Here is a 9,462-nt window from a genome sequence, read left to right on the forward strand (position 1 = left end):
TTAAGTTTTGGATGGAAATTGTGGAGAGTATTGATCTTTAATGTTGAAAGAAGTTGTGATGATTTAAATCCAAACACTTTATTTACTTATTGATTTGGTCAATCCATATGTTAAAATTTGTTGTGAAAACATGTAAGAACCGGTCTGCTATTGTCTCAGTCAACAATTGGAAAGAATCACATGAGGTTGTATGAATGAGAATGTAGTTCATATGATTGAGTGCAAGTAAATAGGAAAAGATTCATTGATGGGTGTAGAGTTAGAGGACTTTAAAGTGATAGGTTAAAGGCCCCAACTTGGTTTATTGTTTTAGGTTCTGATATGAGCCTCCAGGTGGAGGGAATTGAGGGAACTCTAGAGTGAGAGCTAGTATCTTCCTTGCCTAACCGGTCTTCAGAACTATTCAAACTTTAAATTAACCAATGTTCTTTATAGCAACTCTAGTAAGGGTAAATAATATTATTGCTCATATTTGACATAACACAATTTGCATACTTCCACAACAGAATTCATATACTTATTATTGATTTGTAATAAGAAGAAAGATATTTTTCTTATTAAGCATTTTTCATCTACAAAACTCTAGTTATCTTTTTAAGTTGTTACCGTTTTGTCAAAACATCAAAAATACCAAAAATATTTACATTTTTATTACTGCAAAATAGATTCAGTTTAAGTAATTATCTTTTTAAAAATAGAAGTATTCTAAAAGTGCATATTGTATAAATTTCCTGTGGGTTCGATATTCAAGTCTTAATCAAAAAGTCTTATATTACTTGATAACGATACGTATACTTGCGTAGTATCCCAATATATATAAATTAAAAGTTAAATTCTTATGTTTCTTCAGGATCAAGTTTTTGGTTTTGTTGCAAAGTAAATTTAAGTGAAATATAATCTGAATTATTATTGTACTTTGCATGTTAGCAATATCAATGGATCAATGTTGCAAAGTAATAATGCACCCTGAAGACGGTGTAACGATCCATTCGAATATGGTGCAACGACACATACCACAACAAATATTTATGACTGCCTTAGAATATGATGACTTTTTCTGAACTCCTAAAGCTATCTTCTCACAACTCACAACTATGACCTATGTGACCAACTTCGGCTTAAGTGGTTCACAACTTTTGCACCTCCAACTTCAATTTTTACGACCTACGAACGTCATTACAACTTCTCACCATAGCCTACTTAATCAACTGCAACTTGTGTGGTCCATAACTCGTGCAGCTCCCAACCCCAACCTTCGTAATGTGTATATATTATCACAGCTCGTGCTACTCCCAACTCTAACCTATATGACCTACAAACATTATCACGACTCACCAATATGGCCTACATGACCAACCATTACTTATGAGGTCTAAAAGATCCACCACTCATGCAGCGCCTAACTCTAGCCTCGACTGCCTTTGGACGTCATTATAACTCCCCACCACGACCTACTGACCTAGTACAACATATGTGGTCTACTTCTTGTACAACTCCCAACTCTAGCATGTGGTAAATGAGTTTTATCACACCTCGTGCAGCTTCCAACTTTAGCCTCTATGGACTGTGAATATTACCACAGCTCACCACTAGGGCTCATGTGAAAAAATTATGGTCTACATATTCCACCACTTATGCAACTCCAAACTCTTGCATTTGTGGCCTGCATATGTCATTACAACTCCTTGCATCAGCCAACTTAACCAAATATGTCATATGCGGTCCATATCTCATGTAGATCCAATCTTTGACCTCTTTGACAAACCTACATTATCTTAGTTTATGGAGCTCCAAACTCAAATCTCTACAATCTATGTTGAAGGGAAACCAACACTACAATCTCAAAAAGTCATTGACATTAAAATCTCAGACAGGGTTGTGGTTGGGTAGTCATCCCGCGCCTTATTTAGACATCATCTTTGAAAATCACTTATAGATTGGGGTGGGGGGTTTTAAGTTTGTTGATGATCATAAATATCTCAAATATTTATTTTCTTAAGTAATCAATCAAATGCAACATCAAAAGAAATATATCATCTCGAAAAATAGAAATATCACTTTATGATAGATTCAATTATTAAAATAATTTTTTTTTTACGTTTGTTATATCTATGTTTAAGCCAACAAATCTTTTTTCTTACCAAATCTAAAGATTATATATAATTTAGATTAATCTGGTTAATTTTTTCTTATAAAGGCAAGCTTTTATATTTAATTACATCTTAAAAAATAAAACTCTTTAAGAAAATTCTTGATTAAGGTTGTGATTTTTTTTTTTTTTTTTCTAAGTTTTGGTTTCTACAATTGATTATTAAAAATTTCAAATGAGAATGCTTGAAAGTGGAACAGTTCTTGACTGACCCAAGAGAAGAGAAGTGGTAAGTGTCGAAGATACAGAGAAGCTCAGTGACTCTTCAATTATCCTATTATTTGGCTTTATTGATTTGAGATTAAAGAGATTTTTATTATTTCAATTGGCATTCTATTAGAATGTTAGGACTCATATCACATGATATATGATTGTGAGAATGCATGGAAGGTGAGAATTTTTGTCCCAACTAGACGAACAACATCAAAATCATAGGATTAAGTGTGAAGTTTACTGAAAAAAGTATAAACTTGGAACCTAGTCTTAAAAGAGAGAGAATTTAACAAACCAAGAGACTTATAGTTTAATCCTACAAAGGATCGAGCATGCCCGAAATAGCTAGACTTACAATCCTGCCTAGAAAGGGTTGTCATCTAAACTCATATATTCATGACAAAATCATGCATGACCGGTCTCATGAAGTCAAAATGTCTAAGCACGAATTGTATGCAAAAACTTTAATGCTAATGCATACATATTTTTTGCAACCACCTAAGTTTACTACATTTTTCTGCAAAACAGAGTTAGCACACACTATAACCCTTGCAAAATAAAGTATGCAAAACATAACACGTAATGGAAATTTCACAGTGCAAAAATGCATAAAGAAAGACTATTTACTTGTTATAGCATCTAGTTTAGCAACGAAAACTCACCCTAACCAAACATGTCTAACTATCAAATAAAACAAGCATAAAGAACAAACACAACAAAAATACATCAACTTCACCCCAACCAAATCCTAAAACTAGGATTAATATTCTAAGGGAATCTAAAGGAGATGTATGAATGTAGCGAAAAAGGTAGTCAACACTAAGTTCTTTTATTCTAGTTGTAAATTTGATTATTTTGTTTAAATTTACCAAAGGAAAAAATGTTTACTTTATGTTTTAATGTTTCTTAAGTTTTTAAACATTTTTATTAATTTTTATTTGAATTTAATTTATTATTTGATTAAATGTCAAATATATGGTTATGATGTATATATATGCTCTTATAGATTATCAACACTTATGCATAAACTATTGAAGAAAGTAATTATGAATCTTATAAAATAGAAATTTTTTTTTTTTGGGATTTTTGTGAATTTTTATCAATTTTTTGAGTTAAAATTTGGTTCTTTTTCACAATTTTTAAGGTTTTGTATATTTTGACTTAAATGTTTTCAATTCACTTGAAATGCATTTATTCATGTTTAACATCATCGAGCATCTTCGACTATACAACCTAAGGTGGGTCTCACATCCTTAATAGATTCTTCATTCTACTGTTTAAATGTAGGTTACCGTAGTCGGGCATCTCCTAATATACAACCTAGAATGGGTTTAACATCCCTAATGGATTCTCCTTTTGATTTTGTTTTAATATATTTTAATGCACCCGAGCATCTCCTACCATACAACTTAGAATAGGTCAAACAACTTTCATGGATTACAACCAATTTCTTCCATTGAAGATTATGGTCATTGAGCAGACATGCTTGGGCTAAATAACCTAGAAAAAGTAAAACATTATTAACGACAACATAGAAGTTGGGCTACATCAGCTCAAAAGTAAGGCAACAACATCTTGAAACTTTCTAAGAGATGAGGCACCATAACTTAGAAGAAAAGGTGAGAGCAACCTCAAGAGTAACGTTGAAATTTTTACTACACAAATTTGAGAAAAGGCATACAAACAAAAATACTAACACCATGTGCACATATCGTAAAGCAGGTAAAGGGTCGCAAACCAAAAAGCTGATACACTGTCACAAAATTGGCCATATATTACAATATCCTCCTCATCATCATGATGTCTGCAGCTTCATGTTCTCTTCTCCATGAACCAACATCCTCCTCATCATCAGTAGGTCTACAATCATGCTCTTTTTCTTAAGAATCGATCTCATTCTCATCATCAGAAGGTCTATAAATCCATACTCTCTTCTTCAAAAACCAACATCCTCGCTTGAAAGTCTGCAAAGTTTCTTTTTCTTGATCAAGGAGTTATTCACTTTGTTGTGCTTGCCAAGGATATGGTTGATCTTTACAAGTTTGGTTTTTCTTTTCCTAAAAAAGTAAGTTCATCTTCAAAAGATATCGTAATCACCTCAATAATTCTAATGCATTCATTCATTTTGATAGGGATGATATTTCCAAGATGTTGGCATCTCGAAGCGTAAAAAATCTCCCCATAAAACATGGTTGCAACATAGAAAATCTCCTCCTAAAAGCATCATAGCAGTTGGGAGACTAGAGAATCTTATTCGGAATGCACGGCGGGAGACTCCAACTTCTTTTTGTGTTGTAATAGAAAAACTCCAATTTCTCTCTATGAAGAATCTTCTTTGGAATGAACATCGAAAATACTTTAAATTTTTTTTCAGAAGAATTTTCTCATGAATGCATGGCAGGGAAACTTCAATTTTTTCCTCCATGAAGAATCCCTTCCAGAATGTAAACTCCAAAATTTGCTTCAGAAGAATCCCCTCCAAGGGCTGGGAATTCCAAAATTTTCATCCATGAAGAATCTCTTATGGAATGCATGACATGAAAACTATGAATTTCTTACAAGAGTCCTCTCTGAAATGCACAAATAAGAAGCTCTAAATTTTTCTTCATGAAAATCTCCTCTGGAATGCGCAACAGGGAAACTCCAAAATTTTCTTCAGAAGAATCCCCTCTAGAGTACACGATGGGGAAATTCCCAATTTCCATCATGAAGAATCTCTCCAGAATGCATGACAAAAAACTTCACTTTTTCCTCCACATTTTTGTTACATTTCATAGACTCAAAAGAGCAAAAAATTTCCTTAAAAGGACCATAATCTTTGTAAATGCTCCACAACCCACATATTCAATCTTAGACTCCCGATTTGAGCTCCTGCGAATGAACCCCACAACCCATGAATATGTCCAGGTTTATATCCCCCGTACTACGCATTGAATCTGCACACTGCATAACACCCCCCGACTCAATCTGAACTAGTGATCCCTGACCCAATTTGGCTCAGTCTATAACATGTCGGGCTTATAACCCAAAACCTGTTAATGAATCAATTTAACATGCCACCGCCGCTACCAGCTCGTGACAAAATATTTCTTGGAAGAGTGACAGCCTTAAACCATGCTTAATATGGTCTCAATATAACACAAGATCATTTTCAAACTTGTTCGTCATTAGGTCGTAACTCTCCACTAATTGGAAATGCACAATAGGATCGTAGACATAAGTGCACTTAAGAAGGTCCACTTGTTTCAGAGTCATGATCGATCCCTCAACCGCAAGATTCAATCAAAAGAGTTGTGGAAAAAACTTTGAAGGCATGAGTAATAAGTGCAAAGAGAAAATATTTGGAGAGCAAGAGGAAGCCAAGGGAAAGAAAAAAAAGTGTCGTGTCTGACAAAAACCATCACCTCTATTTATAGGGTAAGGGGAGAAGTTGAACCACAGTAAAGTTAAGAGCGTAATAACAAAATTTCAAGAATTTTGTTGACAGAAATATGACATCAAGACATGTTTCAAGATAGAAAATTAAACATTATTCCAAAAGTTAAAAAAACTACAAGTGTTGCTTCATAAACTATTCTGAGATGAAATACTTTACAAGAGTATCACTCACTACACTACTTCAGCAGAGGCATACCCTCATTGAACCTTCCACTTCTAAAATACCTCTCCCCCAAGTTAAATCAGTCCACTTGGTCAATATCTACTTGAATATGAGACATGGATTATGTCTCCCAAATGACCGGTAGCTTCACGCGAAGCGCAATTGTTTCCTTGTGGAGGGCAGTCATTTGTGCATAGAGAGCGGCCATCTCCCTTTCCATCTGGCCCACGTTCTCAACACGAGCTAGCGGTATAAGCATTGCCTCACCTTGGGGAATTCCAGTCACCTAAGTGAAGGTTTCCTCCATTTCGTTCAGATGATGCCCCAACAACCTAGGAGATATTTGACGCCCATCAGTTACTTCCTCAAGGTCCTCACTAGGATTGTCCAGACTGTTAGTCTCATCATCCTCTCAATGACTTCATAAAATAATAAAAATCAAACATGCAAGACCGGAATCCTTCATACCAAGGAATTGATCCACTCAGATGTTGTAAACGACACCTCGACCTCACTAGTCTTCTCATGTGTTACAGGCGGCAGTGGAGCATTAACAGTTCCCTACGCGATCTAATCAGCCAAAATGATTTGGGTCTCATCCAGAGGTGGAACTAACATATCACATACGAATCACATGATTAGCTTCTGACAGCTGCTCGAATGGTCTCCCACTAATTATTGCGGAGCTAGTCAGACAATCCTACCTGATCCTCCGAATCAGACCTTTTTCTTTTTTTAGCAACAACCTTCTTCTTTCACCTTTCTGACGAGATTATGCTTTCAATTCTCCAAAAGCTTCATGATACGTTGTCTTGCTTACTCATTCTCCATTATAACGCATGGAACTCAATCGATTTATAAAAGGGGAAGGTGAAACAAAGATGAGGAAAGACAGCCCCTAACACCTTATTTATAGAAGTCAATGACATGGAAATCCAGGGAGTTCAATTAGTAAAAGTTCTGATTATGAAATAAATGAATCCACTTTTATATTTAATTATATTATTCTTATCTCATTTGTCATTTTCAAGAAGTGGAAAATCTAGAAACTAAATTATATGCATTTGATATGCATATGCACAAATCTCACGGAGATCCAATGTATAAAGGCACAAAAGGGTTAGAATAAGGATGGCTCAAGGGCAGAAGACCAAGGGCCCACCAGGGGAAACTAAAGGTTCACCAACAAAATGCTAAAGTATCTACTCAGCCAAGTGCAGCTCCTTGAACCGAGGTAGGAGGCCGACTGAAAGTAGGGCATCTGAATTAAGGAAAGTGGCTAATTGAGCAGAGTAGAGGCATCAACCTATCTCTCACCATAATTTGACTCAAGGGAAGAATTTAGCTTCACCAGCTATCTCACAGACACCCTTCCGATCCCTCATCCGGTGTTGAAAACTGGATCACAATAGAGCATCACGAAGGGATGCCTCGTCAGGGAGTGAGTTACAAATCGGATTACAATGATTCACCATCAACCTGATAACCATGCATTGTTTTGCTAACAAAAATTCCTTGTTTAGGGATCAATAGAAGATATCTAGACTAAGAATAATCAACAAACAAAGCTAAGTTTATCGAGTCAAGTCTTGTCGACTCGATTACCATTGAGAGCTGACTGATAAACCCAATTCAACACAATCCAACGAACAGTTTTGTCAAACCACAAAAGGACTTGAGAAATATTTATTTATTTATTTATTTATCTTGTTGCTTCATGCATGTGTTGCCACCAAAGGGAAATCATTTCTTTTCTCCATCAGGGAACCAGCCACTGTGCCATTGCAAATTTCTAATACAAAATCTTTGTTAATTAAGCATTATTAGATTCTTCATAATTGCTCTTGTGCCCTCTTAATCAATTCCACTACCTCGATTAAAGGTGAAGAATGTCGCATTGGCAGCTTTTATGGACTTCTGCCGGAAGGTTATTAGTGTTAAATTATATTTGCAAATCTTAAATAAATACTTCAATATTTCTTTTTTTTCTGAGATATTTGTAATAAGTTTGCTTTATGAGGAGAATTAATTTTTACATATTGCAGCGAATTTCTCAACATGTGCTCTTAGAAGGGAGAAAATATTGCATACGTAAGACGTGCGCAACGTTATGTACGTTAGAGAGGTTATTCAGAGGGTATTGGGAGTTATATCGGCGTTATAGCCCATGTATCTTCCCTATGATTTACCTGTAACCTACAAATAAGTTATGTGCTTTTGTTTTCATATATTTGTAGGTTACAGGAGATATAACGCGGATATAACCCCCCCAATACCCTTTGTATAACCTCCTGACGTACGCAGCGTTGTGTACGTCTTACGCATGCAAATTTTTCTCCTTAGAAGGGAGTTAAGAAGAAATTTGTGTGTCAGAATGTTAAATTAGAATTATGTGTTGCTTTGTGCAAATATGTAATTTCTTAAAGAAAGAAAATAACAATCTACCCTAAAGTTTTCATTCACGAATAATTTATGTATGGCTTGCTAAATAGTTCTTGTTGATTTTATTCGTTAATAAAACACGAACAATAGATTTTTTGGGTTTATTTATCAATGGGTCGGATACGAGTAAATTTATTTTTCAAGTATGTCCACTCATTTTGACTCAAATTGATTAAATAATAAAAGAAATGATATTATTATAATATTTTTATATTAATCTTTTATGATGTATTTTTAAAAAATTATTTTTTAAAACTTTTTAAATCATTCGAATTTCGAGCCAAATGTGATACTTGAAAGTGAACTAATAATGAGTGAAATATATGAAATTGAATAAGATAAATTAGCACAAGAAAAGAAAATCAATTTCATGGGGGAAGAAGAACATCTTTGGAGCCCAACAAATCTCTTCATTAACATGGAAGTGTGAGAAATAAAATAATTTTTTTTCGGATGAGATGATAGCATGGTGTTTGAACATTTTTTTCATCGAAAGATCTCATGCCCGAGTATATTGGCAAAAAAAAAAAAAATACTCTGCTGGAAATTCTAGTGTATACACCCAAAATACCAGCACGAATCTAAAAAATGACGAACAATCAAGATGAAAAAGCCTCCTTTCGAGGTAAGCAATCAACCGAAAATTCAAAGTCGAGTATGAAACGATGTCTCCAAACCCGGGATAGGTGCAGGTCTGGAGTTGGTTCCAGCCGAAAATGAAGCTTAAATCATCCCGACAACGAGTCTTGTCGGATACCACGCATGAGCTTCAATAAGATCTGCCTAAGACATTGCAAAATTGAGAGATCCGGACGAGACAATGAATCAACTAGACATGCGAGACACGAGCCCTATAAGACTTGAGTCGAACGGATGGTAAGCCACAATTTACTCAATGAGAAAAGCCGATCCATCACGTTTAACCGGCCAAACCCCCTGTCCAGGCCTCACAACCACTTTACAACCGTCCTGCTCGGGTCTACCGTGCCAAAAGACATCGAGCCAGTTTGTCACACGGCCAAACACCTCGACCGACCAATGCGTACTTCAGGGAGCA

Source organism: Phalaenopsis equestris, unplaced genomic scaffold, assembly GCF_001263595.1.
Source record: "Phalaenopsis equestris unplaced genomic scaffold, ASM126359v1 Scaffold000114, whole genome shotgun sequence".
Classification (NCBI taxonomy): domain Eukaryota; kingdom Viridiplantae; phylum Streptophyta; class Magnoliopsida; order Asparagales; family Orchidaceae; genus Phalaenopsis; species Phalaenopsis equestris.